Below are 6,000 nucleotides of genomic sequence, written 5' to 3' on the forward strand. Positions count from 1 at the left end.
TTGATGTATTTGTTACGTTATCCATGCTTCCCTCCTACTGCCTATGTTGATGTATTTGTTACGTTATCGATGCTTCCCTCCTACTGCCTATGATGATGTATTTGTTACGTTATCCATGCTTCCCTCCTACTGCCTATGTAGATGTATTTGTTACGTTATCCATGCATCCCTCATACTGCCTTTGTTCATGTTTGTGTTACGTTATTTATTCTTCCCTTTATTTACAAAAGTCTGTTGGCTCGTCTTTTAAATAATTTTCCAAATATATGAGAAAATGTATACAGTGGCAAATTGCAAATCGATGCTTCCACCTGATACAGTTTAGAATTTTATTTCAGAATTTAACAGAATAATATACATGTATCAAATTTTAAGCAAGTTTTGGTATCGAGTCGTTTGTTTAATATACGTTATATTTCTAAGACAATTCTTAACTTTGCTATTAACTAATTATCATGAAGGCTGTACTATTAAAATATAACCGTAAATCAATTCAGCTTTGTTTGGCATTGATGCTAGAAATGAAGAACTTAGATGATCCATGAAACATTTGACATGTTTAGAAAAACTGTTTGAAAGCTTAATAACTTTCTAATTAGATAAAACATAAACGAGTGTTTACTATATCAGACATAATTGCTTTAATGAAGTACTTTCGTTTTACTAGAACATAAAATATAACACAAACGGATGTAAGCTTAATTAGAATAATTGAAAAGCCATGTTATGCTTTTAAATAATTATCAAAAGAGACAAAAACAAAAAAAATCAAGGTAATTATTTGTGGAATAATTGTTTTTTATGTCATGTAATATAATGTATGTTTTTACGATGATATTAAAATCTATATAACTTTTTTTTTAATATCAGAAGCAACCATATCAATCAAGTGAATAAGCTACGACAACAACACATGTCAATTATAAACGAAATATATTTCAATTTGACCCAGGTAGATGCATATATCCCTGACCTGTCTAATTCTAATTATCAGATTAGTTGATAAAATAAGAGTTTGACCGCAGCAAATTTGATAACAAAAGAGCAGATGTCAATGTTTGTGCTTACATCTATTAATATTCAAATATAAAAGTCAGAGTACGGATCTATCAATTAATTGTTTATGGGGTCTTGAAAAGTTAAGCGAGAACAATGAAAAGCAATTCTAGACTTACCATACTATAGTAATCCACAAAGATATCAACGGATTATCTGCAATACAACGATGACAAAAAGCATGATCATATTGTATTTACACTGATAAATCAATTACCGAACAAATTAAAGAATGAAGGCAACTGATGTCTAATGTTCTGATCTATTCACTTACACTATACGCATGTATTTTGTATAATAATTTAACTTCAAGCAAGACAAAAATCTTCAAAAAGAAAAATAACAACTGTACTCTATATTCAATAGCTGGCAATTTTCCTTTGTATAAAGTCAAATCAAAAATAAGGTTAATGTTTTGTAACTACTGAGTTGTTACATGAAATAATACAATGAAAATCAATACAAATATATATTGAATATGACATTAACATTAAAATGTGTTTCAAAAACCTTTGTCATTGTAAATTGGATAAGTTTGCCAAAACTTTCATACTGTAACGAAAACCCTTAACATTAAATTTTGTAAAGAATATACATTATTTTATTCATTAAGGTAAATACTTTTTCTTGATTTTGGTGGTTTAAAATGAAATTAAAATACTGACACAAAACTATTTATATAATAAAATGACATAAAATAAACCAATTTGAAAAGAGGTATCTCTATATTATGAATTTAGAATATTATTAGGATGTTTTTATCCCCTAATGAGATCGTTTGATATTATATTATTTTGGATATTCAATAAATAAGCTACAAATCCTTTTCGGCAACTTTTATTCTCATCAATAAGAGTCCTAAGGAGCACTTACTCAAGTGAAATGACAAAAGCATCAATTTGTTACTGACCTTAATCTGAAACCATTTCATTTATTGTTTTGTTCTCGTTAAGTATAAGGTTATGAGCTATTACTGATTGTTAAAAATGTAATTAAATTCAAATTTACAAAAAATCGAAAATGATATTTGCAATTTGCTGCAAAGAACAGCTTTATAAAGGTGCAATACGTTCTCTTAAACATTAGGACAAGAGCGTTTTATTTTACATATCACTCGTTCTCATTTATTACAATCTTAGTATGTTTTCATATTGCAAGATAAATCAACAAACATGTTTTGTCTTTTTAATTCTTATTATCTAAAATATGCATTCCTTTTAATTGCTCGTTATGAAATATCATCATTTTTCTCTTAATCTCAGAACAAATACTTTATAAAATATGGGTCTATTCAATTATCTGACACTGATGTCTGCCTACCTATTATAGACTCTCATTTCACTGTCGAAATTGCCTTAATGTCGGTTTATTATTAATACTCTTTTTCACAAAAAGCTTCTAATTTTGTTTTGATTGTTGTTTCAGTCTGTTGTTACACTCTTTAGCCTCTTCATGCTCTATTTATCAATTTATTTTATAGACAATGCGACTCTGCGAAAAGAGATTTTGTCGTTATATTGTGAAATATTCATGTGAGGTGATATAATGCTTCTCCAGCATTTCCCTTTGAACTGTATGCTCTTGAGTTGAATAGTTAAGGAAAAAAGCGTGATAATAATGTAAAGACTGAAACTCAAATAAAACATTTTAAAGATATGTGAAAGTTATTTGGTATATTAAATGAAAGAAAAGTGTCAAATTATATTTGGTGCCAACATTAACTACTTACTGAAAATGAATTTGTCATTCGTATTGAACCAACAAATTCTTATTTAAAGTATTTAAAATGTTTTGAATGAGCAAATATCTAAACTAGTACTTCAGCGATTCCCTTTTAATGACTTTCTTAGTGGAAAAATAACCATAACATGTTGTCAAAATGCAGTGGAGAATTCATTTATTTTGATGTTTGTGTATAACTCACATCCAACTAAGGTTAGAAGTAAAAAAAAAATAAACAAGATCAACAATGAAAGGCGGCATTCCATGAAAATTGACAGAATTGTAAATGTTGCAGTGTAGTAAAGTTTTATCAATATTAATCTTTTGTGTTCGTTAAACACATAAATATCCTTTTTTGTGTTTGAAAATAGTACATTGTATTTCCTATTCCATTAGAAAAATAACGATTCTTATGATTTCACGTGACTTATTATACCCGTGTAAATTTGTTTAAGACAGAAAACATTAACAGAATATAATTTCCATTAATTTCATTAAGCTAACGCTAGATTCAGTCTTGTGTAATCAGGCATGGTTCCAGGATAAGGAATGTTTCCTTTCCCGGGAGATTTTATTTTAATATCCCCCAATAGGTTGTCTAAAAAACAATATGGACAATTATATTGATTGCGGATAACTCGTTTCAAATTTATAAAAAGAAAGTTTGACTTTGTATGGTTTCATGACGTCATAAGCCGGTGCAAGGGGGCGTGGACGGTATCTTGCACTTTCCAGTACCGTCCAGTACCGTCCATGAACAGGCTCAATCAAACCGTTATATTTTCGATCCTTAAAGATCGTTCAGCATGACATTATTGTTGTGCTTGTGGTATTTTTAGTTTCAAATTTCGCTTTGCTGTTGGGTGGTTCCATATTCCTACTTGAATTAATGTTGAAGTCACCCTTGGATATGTTTGCCTGCTCTTTTTAACTTTGTCTTTTGACGTCTAAGCTGTGATAGGACAGCTTCTAACCTCTATTCCCTTTCCAAAATTCCATTTAATTGTTCCGCCCAGTTAAATTTTCGTATTAGGGCACACGCTTTATTTAATTGGACCATACGCCGCTTTTCATGAATTGGCACGGACGAGTCGTTCACATTGAAGGTACATGATAACACTGTCGGATGTTTCTAAATTCAAAAATACTGTAATCATGTTTAAATGCTTGAATTCTGCTTAAGCCGGTGCTGAGGCGTGGACCGTAGTATTCACGTTTACAGTACCGTCCCATGAACAGGCTCAATCACCGACGCCTGCCAACATTTTCAATTTCTGTCGTTTGGGCTTTCTTTAGGATTCTTATTTTCTCTATTCGTATTAAATTATTTTATAAAATTAAAAATGCTCCCACGTCGACTGCGATTTCAGCAGATGCTCACCACTCGGGGACGCCAACGATTACAGATTTTAAAAGCACATTTTGTGTTAAGCTTTTGTGGATTATTTTCACCATTTTATCAATGAATAAAAGTTCACGTGCATGGATATTTTCGTTTCGAAGATACCGTTGTAGACTTGCAGCAATGTTTAGTAAAGTTGGAGGATAGAGTTCTCCATTTTTCCTTTCAATTTTACAGATGAATCGTTGCGACCAAAATCCATTTCTGCACATGAACTGCTCTATTTGAACGAGAATAGGATAACGAGGCTCTTGCTTAGTTCCGGTTGTAGGTTGCGCGTTTTTCAGCCCAACTCCTCGAGTGCACTGCCCAGATTGTGTTTTCTTGTATTATAAGGCACTGTATTTCTGTATTTCTACCTTAAATAAAAAAAACTAGAATGCCCTAAATGTCATCAGCATTGTCAAAAGCTTTTCAAATCGGCCATGCAAAATGCAAATATGAAGAAATCTTAAATATTTTTTCAAGTTTTTTTTTAATGATTGCCAACGGTATTTAGCAGATTAACCAGTGTACTGTTTGACTATTTACCGTCTCATCTACTTTGAAGTTTGGTGCTTAGGTTGGGCGTAGAAAAGCTGCGCGCCTGGTCATGTTATAATTTGTATTTTCATTCAGATAATAATGCAGTTAGATATTGCGAGAATTTGCAATTGCAAACTTGATAAAAGAGTACCCAAGAATGCTACAGACAAAGTTTGGTGATCATCCAACAATTGGTTCTGAAGTGGAAGATGTTTTGAAAATTAAACGAGTTTATCAAAAGTAAAGGTGTTTTCCTATTCCAGATGCTACATATATGAAATATAATACTAACAGGCATAGAACATGATATCTTCTCATTCTGCAAAACGCTTACTAACATCTTGAAAACATTTTGGTTTAAGTTTAAAATACACTGCCTATGTGTAACATATCTATTTATCTCTATCAATAAAAGAAAACGTTATGTTACGATACAAGAAGTGGAAACCAGTTGCAGGAGATTAAACATAATTGGACTAGTTAACTTTTGATGATACTCATTGAACCGTAAAATCCCGTATTAAACATGTAATTTTATATACAATTCTGCTACAGACATCGTTAGAATATCATAACTATCGTTAGACATTTACTGCAAGAAGTTATTGAGTTGAAGATAAAACTGAGTTAAACTTGAATTATGGTACTTAGTAATGATTCGATACCACGTTACATGATATATATTGTTTTTTGGCCCTTATAACATCTGTTTTATCAAACATCAAGATAAGCCGTGTCGAAAGGTTAAGCTTTAGCTTTAGCTTTTGTAAGAAATATTTGTTAATATTTTGATGTATGTATTATGATACTTTAAAAACAAGGTAAACAAGTACCTACTTTGAGTCTTGTGCGTTTTTTTGAGTATTTTTCTGGTCTTTTAATGATTCAGAGGTTCTATACCAGGTTATATTTCTAAAACAAAATCAATTAAAACTATGCACCTGATAAAATGCAGTTGACATGTTAGATCAGTAAGTAACATGACAGTTTGTAGCTACAGAAAAGAAAAACGTGAAAGTGAGTTACGACCAGCTCACATTATTAGGCCATTCTTTATAACATGCTTAACCATTCGTTATATACAAGCCTTTTAACGCCTTTTCACCTCCCCATTTTGTTGTTCTCAAATGGTTGAAAACTGCCTATATTTAGCCCCAACAACTTGGTTTTGTTTTGAGACATGTTGCTAAAAATTGACCTTTTTTCGGCCCAGCCCCACCAAAAGTACATCAGGGGGTTGCCAGAATGGGACTGTGCCCCCTTACTGTTTGGGGGTTTGAAGGGGGCGGAGTCCC

This window comes from Ruditapes philippinarum, unplaced genomic scaffold, assembly GCF_026571515.1.
Source record: "Ruditapes philippinarum isolate M1 unplaced genomic scaffold, ASM2657151v2 ctg3942_1_1_1_1, whole genome shotgun sequence".
Classification (NCBI taxonomy): Eukaryota; Metazoa; Mollusca; class Bivalvia; order Venerida; family Veneridae; genus Ruditapes; species Ruditapes philippinarum.